Below are 19,894 nucleotides of genomic sequence, written 5' to 3'. Positions count from 1 at the left end.
ACACAGTACCCAATATCAAAACTTAAAGGAGGAGAGGCTTAATTTAGATAGTAGTTTCAGGGTAGTAAATCCATGCTCAGCTGTCTCAAAGGCAGTAGGAGCATCATGGCAGAAGGGCACAATGGAGCAAAGCTGCTCAGTTTGTGGTGGCCAGGACGCACAGAGGGAACGCTGCACAAGAGAAGAAAGGGTAAGGGACCAGATATAGTACTCAAGCTCATGTCTCCACAGTCCACCCAGATACACCCAGAAATATGTTCCACCAATCCGCAGGGTGGCTTGCAAGCCAGTTGACATGATCAAGCTTAATTATCACAGGCCAATAGCAAGACTGACCTTCTGCCATGTTGACAGGCATTAAGGCTGACAGTGTGGCATCTGGGAGTTGGTGAAAGCAGCTGGTCCACCTCGATCTCTTTAAAATCATTGCTCAAGGCAAGGTTTCCCATGTATTAAGAGTGATGGCATTTTTTTCACTTACAGATCTTTTGGCCGGAGAAGGAACTAAGTGACCTCCACAGATACTTTCCTGCACAATAAGTCTAAGTTCCATGTGTTCTATAAAGGTTTGCCTCTCTAGCCTTAAATACACAAATGAAAACTTGTATAAAGGGTTCTCTTCTTTTAGGCAGTTTGCAATCTATTGTTAGAATGAAAGTGCAGGAAGGAAATAGCTCAAAAGCAGTATATGCATGGAATAACAAATCAAAAATAGGATTTACAGACATTTACAAGTTCATTCCATCACTGTATCTCCAGTACTTAAGATGGCACCTTCCACATTGTAGATGGCTTACAAAAATTTATATGAATGAATGAATGATTTCATACAAAATTTACTCTAGTTGAGCTAGAATTTTCAAAACTAAATTACATCTCAAAAAGTTACATACATACATATGATTTTATTTATATAGTATTCTTGAACTAACAAAATTATAGAAATATCAAACAGATTAGTGACAGCAAAGGGTTAGTCGTTGGGAATGGGGGGATGAGAAGTGGTCGTGGATATATAAGGATATCGCAAGCATGTCAGTTTCACTGATAGTCCTACAAATCTACACATGGGATAAAATTTCAGTGAACTAGATGTACACACACGAACACATATAAAAGCAATGAATTTTGTTTAGGGTGCATCAGTGTCATCTGGTTTAGAGTGCATCAGTGTCAATATTCTCTTTGTGATATTGCACGATAGTTATGCAAGATGTTTTAATTGGGGAAAGCCAGTTGAAATGTTTCTTATTAAAACTGTGTATGAGTTTATAGTTACCTCATAATTAAAATACAGAACAAAGTAAGACAGTAGGCTGAGTGGACTTATTGAAGAGGGTTTTACAAAGAGATGCATTGAGCTCGGCCTTGGAAAGCAGGTAGGATTCGCACAGGAGGAAAGGAGAGTACCGAGGTGGTATGGCAAACAGGCTAGAAAATGAGAATTCAAGGGGATCATCATTCACACTAACATGCAAAAATCCATGTAGCTTGATAGTTTAGTGGCATGGTTTTTAGTGGAGAAAGTATGGATTTTGGAGCCTATCTTCCTCTACTTGCCTGTTCAGTCCCTATATTCACCGATTTGATGGCAACATCTGTCTAACCTCTGCAGGCAGGTTTCTCAATGCATTTGGAGGGCACCATACTTTCCTAGCAGAGGCAGGATGATTACCTGTATTACTGTATTAGATTTTGACACATGGTACTCACAGAACATAGATTTTCTTTCTCTTCTTTTGGACATGATTCACTAGATCACCCAGAAACTCCAAGGCACATTCAAGGTAGCTTTTTGGGCATTCTTATCATTGTTTGGTAAGGAAGCTGCACTTTACCAGTGCAGGAATGAGGCTGTCATCCCCTGACCCTTAGCCACAGAACAGGGCAGGGTGAGCCCAGCATGTGTGCAGGGAAATGGGAAGCTTCTTCAGGCTCTGGACCAGAAATAATGCCCAGCCTTGTGGGAGAGACAAAGATCTCAAGGCAGCCTGCCCCAGCCACCATAGTGACCACACTACCCCCTGGATTTCCCAGTTGTACAAGGCACAGGCATAGAGCCAGATGTCTCCAAGGGCAGGGGAGGTGGATGCTGAGCCCAGGCAAGTGTCGCTCCCTATGTCCTGGGCTCCATCAGCCAGGGTGGGCTCTGCTGGAGACACCAGATGGCCCTGTGAGAGTAACCTTCTTTGGTAAAAAGCAGCAGCAGCCACAGCAAGAGCAAAACAGAAAACTTTTTAAATAAAATGTTTGCTCACATACCAACAATTTTCTTAAATCTACATTGAAAATTAGTACCAATTTGGAGACAGATGAAAGATCTAAAATAATAACTTTCCAAGAAATGTTTCTCCCTCATTTCCTCTAATTTCAAAATTCAAAATGATTACCATTTTAAAATCTTGGTATATGTGTATGTATGTGAGGATGTTTCAGTGTGACAGTGTGTGTGTGTGTTTTGTCTGTAGTGCACATTAGTACATTTCTGCTATTTTCCTCAAAGAGGGAAAACAGATTGGAGAGACAAAACTCTGGGTTGACAATATATTGTTTTGTAAATACAACATGTAACGACACAAGCATTTACCAACAGGCATTAGGTATAACAATATGAATTCCATGGCTGAGCAGTATAAAACATATTTAGAGTGTTTGCTTTATAGCACACTACTGATGGAATAGGATCGTGTTTATTGAGATGTACAGTGAAACTCGAGTTGCTGGTTGCACGCAAGAAAGGCATCTAAATTGACTTCTCCAAATTTCTGCTGCTTTCAGGTAATAAAAACCTAATACTCTGGACTCTAAACAAAATCTCTGTCAAAATGGATGGTTAGTATGAGATCTGATCAGAAACGCCAAGCTGGGAAGATAAGTCAACATTTTTTCGTTACAGTGATGTGTGTGTGTGTGTGTGTGTGTGTGTGTGTGTGTGTGTGTGTAGTTCCGTTTGTTTTCTGTTTTCTCTACTATTGATACATCAGGGATCTAATCATGAAAAACAATGTCCATGTCACTAAAATGGCCTCCAGACATCCAGTATATCTACATTGGGGTTAAACATCTGTGTGAAGATGTGACAGCACACCCTATAAAAGGTATTATTGAGTAATATAGACTTTCTGTAATAACCGAACAGTAAAGAATATAGCTTTTTAAAGGTCTCCCCATGGCTGATCTCATGACTCAAAGATAAGACACTGTGCTGCAAGCTAAGTAATAAAATCTGGTGGATACTCTGGGCTAGCTTGTGACAAATCATATCAAAGTATTATTAAAGAAAGAACTTGAGACCCAAGACTATTATTGATTCTCGACAGAATTTCTTATAAATAAAGCGTTGCAATCAGGTCCTGGACTTGCCAAGGTCCTGGTAGAATTCTTCCTATTATAGGAGAGGCTGCAAAATAGTAACGCTCCATTAGTGAGAGCCCAAAGTCTCCGTGTGCAACGCCACAAGAACAGGTCATGGTCAAAAGACAGCTAATGGGAATGCACGTTCCAAAAGCTGACAAAGCCCTCTTGGCTGAGCTCTGAGCTTCCACGCAGAGCAGTGTGTGCCCTGACTGTGCTCAGGAATGAATGTGTGACCCTGCAGAGCGCTGAGGACACACCTCCATTAGTGTCCATATTCTTACAGGAAAGAGGTTGATACAGTCAACTGAAATGACAGGGTGATAAATATAAAACCACTATCATCAATAAGACTGGAATGTAAAAGCACTTAGTTTTAGCCTAAGTAACTCACAGAAAGTTTGGTTTCAAGAACCAATGCGTCATCCATCACTACTCTACCTTCTGTTGACAAAGTAATTGTAAGATATCTCAAATGGAGGTTCAATAGGAGCTGACATTTTTGAAAGGAGGAATTGTGTGCAGTACTTACTCATTAAATGTATTTTTCCTCTACTAAAGATGTTTCCTTTTTTAGTTTATGTATGAATAACTTTAACTAAAGTTCCCTTGACACTCTGACTTTGCTCTGAATAGCACCTATGTTCATTAACATAAAACCTGAAAGAAAATAATTTTAATGTAGTTTTTTTAACACTTCAAAAGCCTCTAACAAATTGATCGAGCACAATTATGCATTCTAAAGGGAATTATAAAGAGATAGCAGAAGGTTGAAAAGTTCTAGTTAAAAAAATAAAAAAGAAAAACTTTGGGGTAAAAAAGAAAAGGAAAAATAGGCACTTGATGTGAAACTTTGATGCATGTCAAATAAAAGTAAACTTTGAATGCTGATGTTTTTTTCTCTTCCTATAAATGCAGTGTTCACACAGGAGAATAAACAAGAACCCATAGCAGGATGAGGCTTAGATGACTTGAGAAAATAAAGGATATTTTATATAAATATATGAACTTTGGAGTCAGACAGCTCTCAGTTTGACTTTTTCCTTTACCTCTTACTACTTCATCATGAATATTTTTTCTGAGACTCAGTTTCTCTTTTTCTCCTAAACTCATTTCAAGTTCATCTGAATGTTTTCTGAAAGTACTTACCACACTTCTCTGCATACAAAAAGCATTTAAGAATTTAGTCTTTCCAATCCCCATGCCATGAGAAGATGAGATCTCCCTTTCTTAAATTCTATTTACTTTGGAAGAACTAATTATTGTCATTAAAGTTCCAAGATAAGAACAAGACAAACTTTCTCCTGAGGTACATGTACCAATGCAGTCTTAAACTTCTACTGAAGAGTGGAGAAATTCTAGCAGCTTTTGGTTCTATGTATTCCCTTGACCCCGCCCCCCCACCCCCCACCCCCCCACCATCCTTTTGGAAAATCTGGATAAATCTCTTTTCTCCTAGGAGACTTTGTAGATTCTTCTGGAAGAATGCCACTCCTCTGGGAGTACCTCATTTGGTTTAATTGCCTCTGTACTCTGAATTGCTGGAGGGCAAGAACTGTGTCCTGTTTGTCTAGCCCTGGTCTTTGCTGATTGTGAACACTCAAAACTACACTGAGTGTCTGTTGGTTTGCTACCTTGCAGAACCAGCCTTACGGGTAAAATATTAGAACTTGAAATAAAATTCCTAAGCAGCTGAACCATGCCGCTAGCCTTTTTACATTTTGCAAATGCAGTCACTGTGACCATCATACAGAGTCACTGAAATTCAGGCAGTCAATCAAAACCATTTACTGAGCCCTAAAGAGCTGTAAGTAAGGGATAGGGAAGAGAAATAAAAAGCTGTACACCAATCTTAGAGAATCGTACTATCTCGCTAAGAAAATATACATAAGGGGAATGTTAAAAACACACCACCACCATATGTGAGTCGTAAATCTTAGACTGCTAGCAATAAACCTCAGCAGATATGTCTCCCATTGCCCTGAGTCATTCTATATAAGTTACAGCATGGAGTGTTATCAGTAAAACTATATTAAACCTGTTGCGCTGCAAGAGGCTAGATTTATGCTTAGCTAGAAAGTCCAGGTTGCCAGGACAAATCTCCTCTCTTTGTTTTGGGTCACAGCATTTCCTGATGGTGAAGGGTGTGGGCACTGGAGATGATTGGCCTTGGTCAGCATTTCAATTCTATTTTCTACTTATTTAATTTTTGCACGAGTTACTTAACCTCCTTGAACCTATTTCCTCATATGTAAAATGGGAGTGAAAATAGGCCCCTCTTTATAGTATTTTGGGACTTGGGGGATTAAATGAGTAAATTCAAACCAAGTACTTAGCAGAAGGCTCAGCCCAAAACGAGTATACAGTAAGCACTGTGAGTCATTAATTGTCTTTTGGAACCAGCATTTATGGCAAGGAATCATTCACCTAGGCTCTTGATTGATGGTAAGATTCTTCCTCTCACAGGGATAAGTTAAGCCTACGCTCATCACACTTCACCCAAACTTACGTATGCTTAAATATGAAAACTGCAAGGAAATGAAAATGAGGGATAAGAGAGGTATCTAAAGTGACTTTCTCCTAGAACAGTCATGGGAAATGTGAACTAGGCTGCTGGTGGGGTGAGGGGTGATGCTATGGAGGGCATAGCTAGGCAGATGGCTGCGGAGTGGGCACCTACAGACTTCAGTACAAGTTGTACTGTCTACAACTTTAGGAAAGTGAAGCTCTGGGAAGGAATCTCGGTGACTTGTCCAAGGTGTTTCATTTGGCTCTGGATTCTATGTGCCTCTCAACCCTAGGGTCTTTCGAAGATTTTTCAAAACCTTTTTCTCTCTGAGACATTTCTCAAAGTGTGAAAAAAAATTGCTTTGTCGAGAATCAGAGCTAGGGTCTGCCTTTTACTCTGCACTCAGGTTAGAGCCACGAAGAAATTTCTTTTGAAATCTAGAGAGCAACAGTTTTGACAAGATCCAGTCTGTGTGTTACTTGCACAAAGGAGAGAACCTCTGATTCTTCACCTTGAAACTTTCTCTGCACCAAGGCAAAATTTAAAAGACAAAAGTCAAATTTTTTGCTGTTTAGATGCTCCTGTTTGCCTCCTACAGCAGCACTTGGGTCCCTGGAGCACCTGAACCCATTTATTTTCCATCTGTTTCTTGCCTTCCTAAAGCAATTTTACTGCACCCCAGAAGGCTTTGCTTCTCTCAATTAGAGAAGGGAGAAGCACTCAAAGATATACAGCATGCACCAGAGACTTTGCAGGTAAGCAAGGAAGATAAACAAGTTCAAGAGCCCAGCAGCGCAGATATCTGATCCTTTAACACTTAGACACGCATTGGCCTGGCTGACTCTTGGCTGCAAGATTATAATTCAAGGAGACCTGTGCCTAGGAAGCCATCTTGTGGGGAGGAGGCTGACCTTGGTAGAAGTTCAGTGTGCTTCCCACAGAGGTGGGAAAGACAGAGGAGTTTGTGGGAAGGTAGATTTTCATGCATTCTGGTAAAATACTATGAAGGATTTGGAAAGCTGCAGGACTACAAATAAACTTAGCAAATCACTTTTCTCCCTCAGAATGGCCTCAGGATTGTTGTTCTGAGGAACATCTAAAGCCCACCATTTGTACAGTCAAAATAGATGCTAGCAGCTCCTGAGAAAGATTTCTCTGGAAAACCCTGGAAAGTGTTTCCCCAGGGGCAGGACAGGTTCAAGTGGCTTCTAGGTGGATGTAGGTAGTGCTGGCTTGGGAAACAGAGAGGATGGAAACCTCAGGGCTGCAGAAATGCAGTAGAGGCCTGAAAACACTGCTCACTCACGAACTCTTCTTACTCCAAATTGTTATGAGAGCCGATTATTCCACCTATTAACGTTTTAATGTGGCACCAATAAGTCAAAACCAGTTCAACAACTAGGAATTATAGCTGATATAAAATGTTTGAATTTGGCCTAATAACATCTACTAAGTTATAGACAGATGAGATTTAAAATGACTAAGGTAAGAAATTGGGTTCATAATGGACACATTAATAGACCACTAAACTGACTTTAAAGGTTCTGGCAGGCACAGTCAAGACACCAAATATATAACAACTCCATCCATCTTGAGCTTCTGATCATGTCACCTAATAGAATTTCAAACACTGTTAGTGCACTGATGAATGGTTATTATATATTACCCATGCATGCTGCCTTTCCAATTAAAAGAGAAGAAGAGGCATCTGCTATTCAGTTGTATTAGGTCATCTTTTTTTAAATTCTTGATGCTGAAATAATGAGTTTTATTTCTCTAGATTGTTTTAGGAGTCATGAGCACTTTCTTAAACCAGGCAGGAAAATAACGGATTTGTGGCCAGGATGACATCTCTCACAGGGAAATTACTCAGAATAGCTTGAGATAAAGCCAAGCAGGCTAGCTTCTGTGGGTCTGAGCTAGTCTATATCTTAGGGAACAGGCATTGTTTTCCATCATCCATCTGCCATAGTGCAGTCTATCATCAATAACTGGCCCCCAAAAACCACTTTTTCAGCCAGACACGGCTCTATCCGATGAGACTATGATGATGATCAAAATATACATGGCTTACGTGTACATAGTGCCAGAGCTTCGGTGGAGATATAGGCATCAAACAAATAGCTAAAAAATAGTTAATTACAAGTATATTCACCATATGAGCACTGTGGAAGAGAAAAAGCATCCAAGAATATTTCTTTAGAAAAGACAGTTGAGACATTTAATCAGAAACCTGAATCACAACTACCGATATATAGGTGATATTTGCATAACTATATATTTAGGATATTATTTTATATATCCAAAAGGAAAAAGAGTTCTTCAACTTCACAAAAAGACAGAACTAACAGGGGTCACTTCATGAAGCCCATGGAAGGGATTTAGAATTTCCTTCTAACAACAATGTGATGTCACTGAACACAGTTAAGCAAGTAATTGTTATGGTTAAATTTGATTTAAAAAAAAAACACAACTGTGGTTGCCACACCAAAAATGGGTGAAAGGGCGCAACAATAAAATTCAAAAGCAACTTTTAATCCACGCATAAGATGGTGAGGTCGGAGTCAGGACGAAGATGCTGCCAGTGCAGATGAAGAGCACTTCAAGCATTCAAGGTCCCTGCAGGAAGCAAGATCAGTAACACCTCAGGTAAGATATGGAAAGGGATGAAGGGGCAGCTGTCAAGAACCACTCCCAGAGTTCTGGTGTGGGAAGCTAGATAGATAGAAATGCTATTTGACTAGATGAATTTGCTACCTTTACCAGGCAGAAATCAATAAGGGAAGCCTATTGAAAATACACTAATCCCTACCATAATAGGCTTAATTTTCTGGACATGTCATTGATACAAAATTTAATAAAGTAAGTGGTGACACTTCCATGGGAGCCAGAATAGCTCACACAACTTCTATGAGATAAAACTGTGAACTTTGACATATATATTTTTAAACAAATCTTCATTTCTCAATGAAAAACACCTATTTCAGTAGGATATTTCATCTTTCAGTAGGATAATGCTTTGGACTTTCTCACATAACATATGACCATAAAATAATGACATAAACAACACATAGAATCAAATTAATGACCTCACAAGGTGGGCTGAATATCCATAAGAATGTAGAAACAAAACGAGAGTATATAATTCACAATGTGAAAAAAAAAAAGAAATGGTGTTTTTTTTCTTTTGACCATATTTGCCTGAGAAGAATATTCCTTTTAATTTTCCCTTATTCTTTAAAACAATTTCAATTATTGCTCTTATTTCTCCTCTTTTTTTTGTTCTTTTATTTTTCCCATCCTTTTGCTTTCCATTTTTACTTTTTTATTGGCAATTATAAAACTAGACCAGTTATTATTATTGGAGCTGAGAGAAAAGGCATAGAGAACATTGGGGAAAGTTTCTCTAATGTCACCAAATATACAAAGAAAAACCATAAGAACATTTCTTAAGAGACATTTAAAGATCACAATTGTGGTTTGAGAAAAAAAATTAGAGGCCCATATTTATCTTTGTATTCCAAAATGTTACCACAATACCAAAGAAAATATATTTCAATTTATTTAGTGAATGGTTGCAGTGATTATCTAAGCAGAAGATACTGAAGTCTTTGGAAAGATGTGGGGTTGGTTCACATGGCAAGGACAGGTACACAAGTCATCAGTGGAAACACAACTTATACCAAAATGAGCAAGTTTCACATGTTGTATCAAAAGATTTTTATCATTTCAGGGTAAATAATTTACTTTTTTTCTGTTACTTATCCCTGGAAGATTGCAGCATCTCTTTCCTTTGGCATTTAATTTAATTTGATATTTTTGTTATTACACAAATAATGTTACAAGAAATTGAAACTAAAAGAAAACATGAACCTCAGTTCCTAGCAATTAAATATATCATATTAAACTCCAGTCGATGGGATATTTTTCTCCTACTCTCTGTCTACAACACACACACACACACACACGAAATGACTATCTGAGAATTAATAACCATTGTATACATATAGGTAAGCATTTTGATTCTTCCATGTGATATTACATCATAGGTTTTATACAAAATTTTCAGATATGGTTTTAATGGCTCCATTAAAAATTATACTGATTTGAAAATGGTGACCTGAGTACCTATCCACGTTCCAAAGCAATTAAAATAACAATAAAATATTTAAAAGAATACATATTCATTAATTCATTTGTCCATCTATTCATTCAATAAGTACTTGTTAAGTACAAAATATGTCAGACATTTCTATAGGCTTTCCATACTTAGTGAGAATAAGAATCCATCTCTGTGCTCATAGTGACTACAATCTAATGAGTTGGGAAACATTCTTCCTAGGAAACTTGAGATGAATTCAGTTCCAGAATAGGCAGGCATAAAATTTCAGAGTGGCCTTTAGTGCATGGTTCAGGGTGATCAAATTTAGGGGATTTCTGCAAAAATAGCAGATTCTGATAGTTGGTTCCTCAATCACCCACGAGGGCCCAGAGTAGCATTTCCTTCCTTCTTAATTAAATCCTAGACAAATGAGTTTCAAACTGTTAGATGGACCTCCCATGGTCTTTACTGGGGAATTTGGGTTAAAAATCAAAGACTAGAGCTAGAGGTAACTCTAAATCCACATGATAGTTCAAAGCATGGATGAAACTGAGATGGGAGGAGAAATGACAATTCGAGGACAGCATAGGAATGAAATTAAAGAAATCACTGTCCTCAGATGAAATTTTCCCTTCAAGGGCAACATCGGTAGTGATGAAGCCACCTGCCCATTTCCTACCCATGCAGTGTGCAAGGATACCTAATGTCAGAAGCCAGATGCTTTGGTGGCCTTACCTGGAGAGGAGAACTCTCTTGTAAATCAAGCACAGGGATGACACGAAAATCCTGCTATCAACTTACTCTAATTGTATCCTCAATTATCCATTGATTCATTATAATAGTTATCTAACCAATAGCATTTATCAAAAATAAACAAACTGAACCCTAAGGATATGTATATAAATTTAAATAAAAGAAGAAAACCTAGAAAAAATATATAATTGATATCCTGGGAGATACTCAGAAAGATAATATATCCCTGAACACAATTAGAGCACTCCAAAAAGGAAATAATCAGTAAGCAAGACAGATTATTTAGATTTAACTAAGAAATCTAAAATGTAAAAAAAAAATCAATAGAAGAGTTCAGCAATGAGTGAACATGGCTAAAAATGAATTGGGGTGGTCTGGACAAGGTTAAGAGAAATCTCTGAGAATTAAATAATGAAGGAGTGAAAACTGAGAGACAATTCTTCCTCAAAGGTCTACCCAGAACAGACCAAAGTATTTCATTAGAATTCTTGAGAGAGAAATGAGAAATATAATTACACAAGAAATTTTAGCTGAGTTAATGGCATAATTGATTAATGCCAATGGAAACCATAGGTGCATTTTCATGAAATTTCAAACATTAGGAATGAAAAATCCTAAATCCTATAGAGAAAGGATAGATTATCCTCCAAGGGCCCAAATCACACTGGCATCACACTTTTTAATCGGAGCGAAATCTAACAGGCAACATTAAACTTCTAACAGGCAATCAAATCTGTTGGAGAGCTCACCCAGCCTTAGTTTTTTATTTTTATTTTTATTATATTATTCTTATTTTTTTTTTTTTTGTCTTTTTCCTGGTACCGGGAATCGAACTCACGACTGCCTGCTTGCAAGGCAGGCGCTTATGCCGCTGAGCTAAATCCCCAGCCCCCCACACAGCCTTATTTTTAAAAGAAGAATAGAAAAGAAATTATTTGAGGATACATTCTAACAAAACAAAACTGGAAATGTAAAAAGTATAAGGTAGAATTGAGCCACAATTATATCAGAAGGCAATGCAAAAAGAAGATATTTGTCTAATGAGAGATGGGTAAAATAAATGACAGTGTAAAGAATGTCTCTAGTAAATAAGTCAGTTCCATTGCAAATCCTGTAATTGTGAAATTCTCTGTTAAGCTAAAAACATTTGCCTTTGCATCTCATAATTTTAAAAAAGGGCGTTTAGCAACTTTAAGCGTAAGCAGATACAGTGAAAGCTATAATCCAAATAATAAGCACACTTAAGGAAACAGAGCCAGGGAAAGAAATCCCCTTCACCCTCGATGCTTAAAGTGATATTCTTCTGTAAGTGATAGAAATTAAATGACCTTGATTAACATGGACTTCTCTTGCTCCAATCAGTTCTGCCAAAAATAATAGTTACATTACACTGATAATACATCTGTGCTTATTTACTTTCAATTTATAGCATCAACTTATAGGCACAGCAGAGAAGACAATCATAATTACAGAAAATAAAAAGAATAACAATATATAGTTAATTGGCGGAGTAGGGGAAAATGATTTGAAAAGTAAGTTTGCTAATTTTGTCACTTAGCTAGTTAAGGGTCAATACATATTTTCTAAATTGATGAGTAGGGGCTGGGGATTTAGCTCAGTGGCATAAGCACCTGCCTTGGAAGTGTGTGGTGTGAGTTCGATCCCTGGTACTGGTAAAAAAGAAAAAAAAGACAAAAAAAAATAATAATGGGTAAAAAGTCAATAGAAAATTGGTACATTATTCAGCCATAAATGTAACTTTAAGAAGTAGTAATAGCATAACTAATAAAATTGAGATAATGAGAATGTTAAAATAATAATGTTTTATGGTTTGGCATAAATAGGTATAATCAAGCCAATAAATTTATAAATACATATAAATATGTCATTTTGAATTATGTAGCAATTTATGGTGGATGAACTTTGTCTTTATAGGCTTACTATATTGTTGGTTTTCATCAGACAACTTAGGAAAACAGCTCTCAGTAATAAATAATAAAAGAACTCATAACTGCCATTCTGAGTGTAATTTCTGCAAGAAGAAAAGGCAAAACCTGACCAAATACCCAGCTCTGTTGCAATGAGGACCAGAAGAGAACCAAACATCTTTACAAGAGCAAAAAGAGAAACTACAGAAATTTTCAAAGAGGAATGGACTACAGATCAGAAAGTGTCCCCAAAGCACTGTGAAGATAGTATAAGCTGTCCTCTTTCTTGACACTGTGCTTTGATATGGCAAAGCAGGAAGAGTCTGATCAGGGCCTTTAAAAGTCTAGGCACACCTTTCATGCTTTTGAGACCTGACTTTTGCTACTTAGTGTATTTTGTTTTCCAAACACAGTTGATTTTGAAGGAAAGATATCATTTGAGATCATTAAATTCAATTTTGATCCACTGTGCACCAAGCCAATTCCATTTTAAAGAAAATTCAAGTCTACTGTTAGCTCTCTCTCTCTCTCTCTCTCTCTCTCTCTCTCTCTCTCTCTCTGTAGATGATGTGGAACTAAAAAAAAAATAAAAGGCTGTGCTCAGGTGCTCAGCTTATAACATATTGGTCACACATCACTACCAGCCAAGGCTGCTTGGACCACTGGTGACCCTGTATGGCTTCAATATGGGGGCAACTCAGACAGACAGACCACATGAATAATTAAGTTTTCCTTACTGTATGATCTTTCACAATTTAAATACCCTCTCTGAATCTCATTTTGCTCGTCTGTAAAGTGGAAATGTTGAAATAGCTAACTATAACCTGTCTATCTCCTTGATTTGTTACAATTAAATAAGATCATTTATTAAAGTTCTCTGTAAATGTTTGTTATTCATAATCTATACCACTGTTGGATGGATGATAAGAAAACTCTTCTATCTGACTGATTCCTTTCCCTTTTACTTCTGTGCATCATTGAGTACACTGATGATAGATTTTCAAAGGGTTATACTATCTCACTGGCTTTCCTGCTCCCAGATCAAAAAGGATTTTTATCTTGATCACATGTGTAAGACGGAACTCAACACACCTTACTAAAAACAACATTGTTCCATTCTGGAATCCAGAAGGCAAGCTGTACTAATAATTACACACTTGTTGGGTCTCTCTTCACCTTTCATGTCCAAGTCCTTTATCTCCATCATTTTTATATGTGCATTTCTCTAGAGCTAACAATTTCAACATTTCTGTATCTTTTTAATGTGTTTCCATGGCTATTGCTTTCAAATTTGTCTTCTTGCATCATGAGCAAATCATCATAAAATACTTAATAAATTACGACAATCTCTGTCACACAAAGTATCTGAAATGTCAACTAGAGAGACTGGTATTGTTCAGAGAAAGCCTACTTGATTAACTAGGTCTTCTTGCTATAAATAGGAAATGTACATTTGTAATAGGCAGACCTCTAAAACAAATTGAGAATGCTTCTCTAGTCAGTTGATTCATCTCATTAGTCATTCAGGATCAATGAATAAGAAAATACTTAATTTTCTATGTATTTTTAGTAAATAAATGTATTTAAATGAAAGTACAAGAGATCTAATGATTCATTAGGTTACAACACTACACCAAGAACTATAGATGGCACTAATACAAATGACTTTAGAACATAACTTAAGGAAGGCCCTAAACTTACCCTAATCCTCCCCTGCACTGGTTCATTTTATGCATGTACTTTTAAAAATAATCTATGCAACAAATAATTTTGGTTTGTTGCTTTTGTTTTGTTTTCCAAGCAGCAAATAGTAATTTCAATGCATAAAATGTGTTAATTCCATAAGATGTCACTTTTTAGAAGTTATATATACATTGAACAATAATTATGAGTGTCCTGGATCCCTATGTGCAATTCTCTTTTCTATCCACATCACTACCTCAGAAAACCTATTCATTTGTCTGGCTATAGACACTACCTCTGTGCCCTTTATTTCCTACTTACATTCCTGTCCCAACTGGTCTACAATGTATATGCTCGAAATATTTGCTCAATGTGATACTCAGACATTTAGAGTCATGTAAAGCTTAAGATTTACCAATAAACCACACTCTTAATTCTTTCAGCATCTACTCTTGTCACAAAGTTTTTCTTATCTGTGCAGGGCACCGATATTTATTCAGAAGCTAATATTAAATTATTGGATTTATCATTGCTTTCTCTCACTTCCCACATACAGTTGCTATCAGTTACATCTTTAAATTCCTACATCCAATTCCTAACAGCTACACCTGATATCCTATCAGATACACCTTTAAATTTTCTCCCAAACTGAACCATTTTGACAGCTACACAAACAGCCCTTGCTACTTCTTGTGCCTAGAATAAGCAGATATCCTGATTTGCCTAGAGCCTGATTTATTTCTGTCGATTTGATGTTTTATTTGGTTTGGCGTTAGGAGTCCCTGCCTCTGGTTTCACTAAAATAGGCTTAGTAGGACTTAACGCTGTAATTCCACCTTTTGGCATGGTCTTGTCTGGTAGCAGGAGAGACACAAATACTGTGGCCCAAGTTTTCAGTTTAACGTGTGGTACATTATGAAAAATGGCTGAAAGCAATCTTTCATTCCTATTTCCCAGCTCACTGTCACTAATTTTCTTTTCAAAGAAGCACCCAGATACTTCGCAAGCACATGGTTGGGATCCATATGTTTTCCATATCAGGTGCTGGAGGAGACATACAATGCCATCACCTCTACTGCCCGTTTGGTACACTGTGGCCACAGCCTGCAAAATATATCATCACTAGGCTGAGGGTGATGGTCCGTGACACATGGGAGAATCTGTGGCCTAAGTATGTGAGATGTAGGCCTTGAATGAGACTGTGCAGTCCAGCCACAGAACATAAAAAGTATAGGCTGAACACATTTAGGTTTTCTTATTATTTATTATTGATCTATAACTAGTCACATTTTTAATTTCCAATAAAAAACTTTTAAATTTTGGAAGTAAAGTTTTTAAATCAAAAGGGGCTAAAATTATGATGCATAAAAGTAAAAATGTGATTTGTCATTTCTCCCATTGATGGCTGTTATGTCTTATATCTAGATTTCCTCCCAGAGCCTTATGTGGTCATAGAGGGAGCTTTTCAAGTGACAGGATCTAGAGTGCGTGATGCTGGAATTAAGGATGACATGCTGAGATTGATGCACGGTGCTGGTGCTGTGCTAGGCTTACGGCTGCCCCGCCCTGGGTGTGAGTGCTACCTGCCCTAAGGATAAGTAGTCTGGATGGAATATAGAGAACAGAAAGAAGGCTGCTGTGGTCTCTGTTTGCTGCAGCTTCTTTGCTGCTTCATTGCGTTGCTCTCTTTTTCCTGCCATGAACTGTTTCTCCTCTGCAATGCCCTCCGCCATGCCACCCTGCCTGGGAGCCAGCAGACTCAAACTGAAACCTCTACAAACTGTGAGACAAAGAACCCTTCATACTTTAACTTTGGGTATCATATATTTTGTCTCAACAATTAATAAAAAGTAACTAAGATGATGGCAATGCTTAACTTGCCCATAACCTTGTCAATATTTACTGCTTACATTGAGGGCCAGAAAAGGTATCACTGACTTGATGAAATAAGAAGATATGTGTCTCCTGGTTAATATCAGCATCTCTTTCGAAAGTTAGTAGTTATTTTTAAGCCTGTGCCCCAAACAATCATTTAAGTGATGCAGTTGCAGAACATACCTTTGCCTATCACTCTGAACCATGACTCTTTGTTCAGATCAAGGGATTGTTGTTTTAGATTGTTTGTTTTTAGTTCCAAGTCTTTGCTTTTTTCACATGAATGACAAGTGAAGCAGTAACTTCTAATCTGTCAAGTATAATAACAGAAGTGGTGTCAATGTCTTATTAGTGTCAGACAAAATTAGATAAGAATTCTAACAATAATTAAATTTTTTCATACAATTTCATACAAAGGAAAGCTTTGAAAGTTCATTCTATTAAAAATTAAATATTTGGGCTGGGGATTCAGCTCCGTGGCTCAAGTGTTTGCCTGGTAAGCACAAGGTCGTGAGTTCGATCTCTGGTACAAAAAATTTAAATAAATATTTTAAATTATTATGAAAGCCACTGCAAAATCAGTTAAATATAACATTAAGTCATAATTATTTGTTTTGTTATGATAATATAGATAAAATGCAGAGGAGCACAGTATCCTAGTTAAAACTTAGTTCTTACTAAATTATAAAGCTTGTGGAGTAGCTTATGGAATTGTTTGTAACACACACATAACTCAGTTATGTCCAAATAAGTTAAATATTCCCCTATGAAAAAGAGGAGCTAATGCTCTAAGCACACACACACACACACACACACACACACACACACACACTAATGAAATAACAAAGTGTGATAGCATCAGTCTTGAATGCAAAAAGAATACTTCAGCATGGAAATTTAATCTTTCTTTATTTGTAGTACATAATTAAATTGGTTATAGAAATAGTTGCACTTTTCAAAAACTACTTTTAGAATCAAACTTCTTGTCCCAAAAAGATTCCATATATTTTGGTGGCATTGTATTTATAATAATAAGAAATCTTTTAATCACATTATTAAATAAATGGAGTTCCAAGAGACCTCAACAAATTGTACATTTTGAATATTTTAGCAAATTACAATTAAGAAAATGAAATGTATAAGGTGACAAAATTTTTCCTATACAAAAAAAAGCTGAAGAAATAAAAGTATGAAACACTCAAAGACTGTTTAACATTTAGTTCTGAAATTTTACGATTGTACTTTGGAATTTATGGGACAGTATAAAAAGAACATTATGATAAAATTCTTAATTTTTAATTGGGCAAAACTCCAATTGCACATTGGAAATAAATTAAATTGAGAAGATTTAAGATTTTAAAGCACCTATATCTAGCAAAACACTCAAAGATATAAAAGAAGAAAGTTATTCAGTGAGTTTTCCCTGGTAAACAATTTTTTTAATAATTTCCTTAATTGCTAGTACCTGTAGAAATATTCAGTCTGAAGTATTTGTATATTTCAAAATAAAAATAGCTTTGAGCATATTTTATATTTCACAGAATATGCTCTGAAGATAGTGATACAACATTTCACTCGAAATATTTCACTCGAAAATATTCTGGCATATAAAAGTTAACTGGATATGTGAAAAAAATCAAATTTATTAACCTTAAAATAAAATTTAGAAGAAAATTACTGTAAGTTTTAAGAGAAAAAAATTAAAACAATGTAAATTTAAAACACATTCTTCTGAAAATTATCTATAGCACAGTAAGACAGATATAGCTCAAAACTGATTAAAATACATGAATACAAATATAGAGTAATTACTGAAACCATTATTTCCAAATGTTGAGATTGTCAATATTATATTTTTATTTAACTCATATTATTTTTGGTTTTCAGATAGCCATATTAATAAATTTTTCTTTTCACTTTCTAGGTATAAGACATATAAATTCTTTTCTCCTGCTGTATTTTTTATTCAATTTTAAACGGTTTACGTGGATTGTTTTGGTCAAACCAGTGACTCATGAGACCACATTTATTAGGGTTGTTCTGGAGAAATAGGAAGATAGTGTTTGGGAAGCATTTTGCCTCACATAGAACACATTTTATGTTCTTCGTTTGCCAACACAAACACCAATAGACATGTGTTCAAAATGCCAGAATGACGTCAAATCCCTAACAATGTATGTTCAATACTATTTGGATAATGCTAATTATGGGTCTTACCCACTCAACTTTTTCCCTACAGTCAGCTATTTTCTCTGATTACTCTGTCCTCAGTGGTTATAGCAGTAATCAATATTCATGTAAAAGTGTTTGAAGCAGCTGACTGGTGGAGTGGGCTGAGAAGTTAATTATCTTTGTAGTCCAGTTTAAAACCCACCAAGAATAACTATTAATCAAATATATTTTCTGAATCATATATGAATTGATGTAACTCTGAATATTATATGAATTTCCACCCTTTATAACTGATGCTTCCTCTAGTTTTCTTGTATGTTAAAGCACATACTTGAGAAAGGGGAACCATCATTCATAATCAGACTTATTTTTTTCACACTCATCCAGGTACTTTTCTAGTTACCTCTTAGGCATCGATTTAAAAAATAAAATTCTGATTTCTATGGAGTTTATAATCTGAGTAGAGGTAACAAAAAATAATGTTTTAAAGTAAATTAAATAGATGCTAGAAGGTAATACATGTTTGGGGGAAGAGTGAAGAAAAAATACACAGTGTGATACAGTGTGATTCTAGACAGAGAAAACCGATGGAATAAATGGCCTGAGTGGCTGATAGATTTAAGGAATAAGAAAACAAGGAGAGAAGTATGAGCAAAGGGCAGAAAAAGGTGACATGTCCCAAGAATGTCGGCTTTTACCCTGAACAAAATGAGTTAATTTCCTGGTAAGAAAGTACCTTACCCTTAGCAGGTACCTAGAAGGCTGTTAAGTCAGCTCTATGTTAACAGGGAGGGGCACATATTTGATAGTAAGAGATGAAAATAAACATTCATAGCTAGGAATACTTTTTTCAAGTGGAATACTTTTAAGCAAAATACATTGAAACAAACAAAAAGAATGCAGCTGAAGGAAGAGATGCAGCAATTTCAAACAGGCAGGTGACAGAACAGTAGAGCCTTGGCCTGTGTTACCTGACTGATCCAGTTGGTCCCATTTCCACCAGCCTTTGCAAAGAGTGATTCTTCTCATCATTTTTAAGTGGATGCACTTTCTACCAGGCCAGAAAGCTGGTGGAAGGAGAACTATATATGTAGTCCATAAACCACAGTGCAGATCTCCTGGGGGCACTTGTGAAAATGCAGATACCTGGGTCTTAACTCACCACACTGAATCATGCTGTACCATTAATTTTCATACATCTATAGCTAAAAAGTACTGAATGGAAAGGCAACTTCTTAAGGCTCTGACTCTAGATTCTTTTGTGTAGAGTTTCCCATGGCAGACCCCAAATTGTTCAATCCTGACATATTTTATTCGTGGTTTTTAGGACTACTGATCTTTGGGTCATTTGAAGAAGAAAAAGTCGAGAAACTCTACCTAAAAATTTGTAATAGAGAGAGGAAAATGATTTAAATAAGAATTTGCAATTTTATTGATTTCTGTAACTGCCCAAATAATTAGTGTTAGGAACTTACACAGGCTCGCTGGAGAGATCACCTTTCATAAGGTGATTGCATC

Source organism: Cavia porcellus, unplaced genomic scaffold (assembly GCF_034190915.1).
Source record: "Cavia porcellus strain 051 isolate PalLab524CR breed Dunkin Hartley unplaced genomic scaffold, mCavPor4.1 scaffold_1, whole genome shotgun sequence".
In the NCBI taxonomy this organism is placed as follows: Eukaryota; Metazoa; Chordata; class Mammalia; order Rodentia; family Caviidae; genus Cavia; species Cavia porcellus.
The sequence above is the reverse complement of the archived record's forward strand: the minus strand, read 5'-3'. Positions refer to the sequence as shown.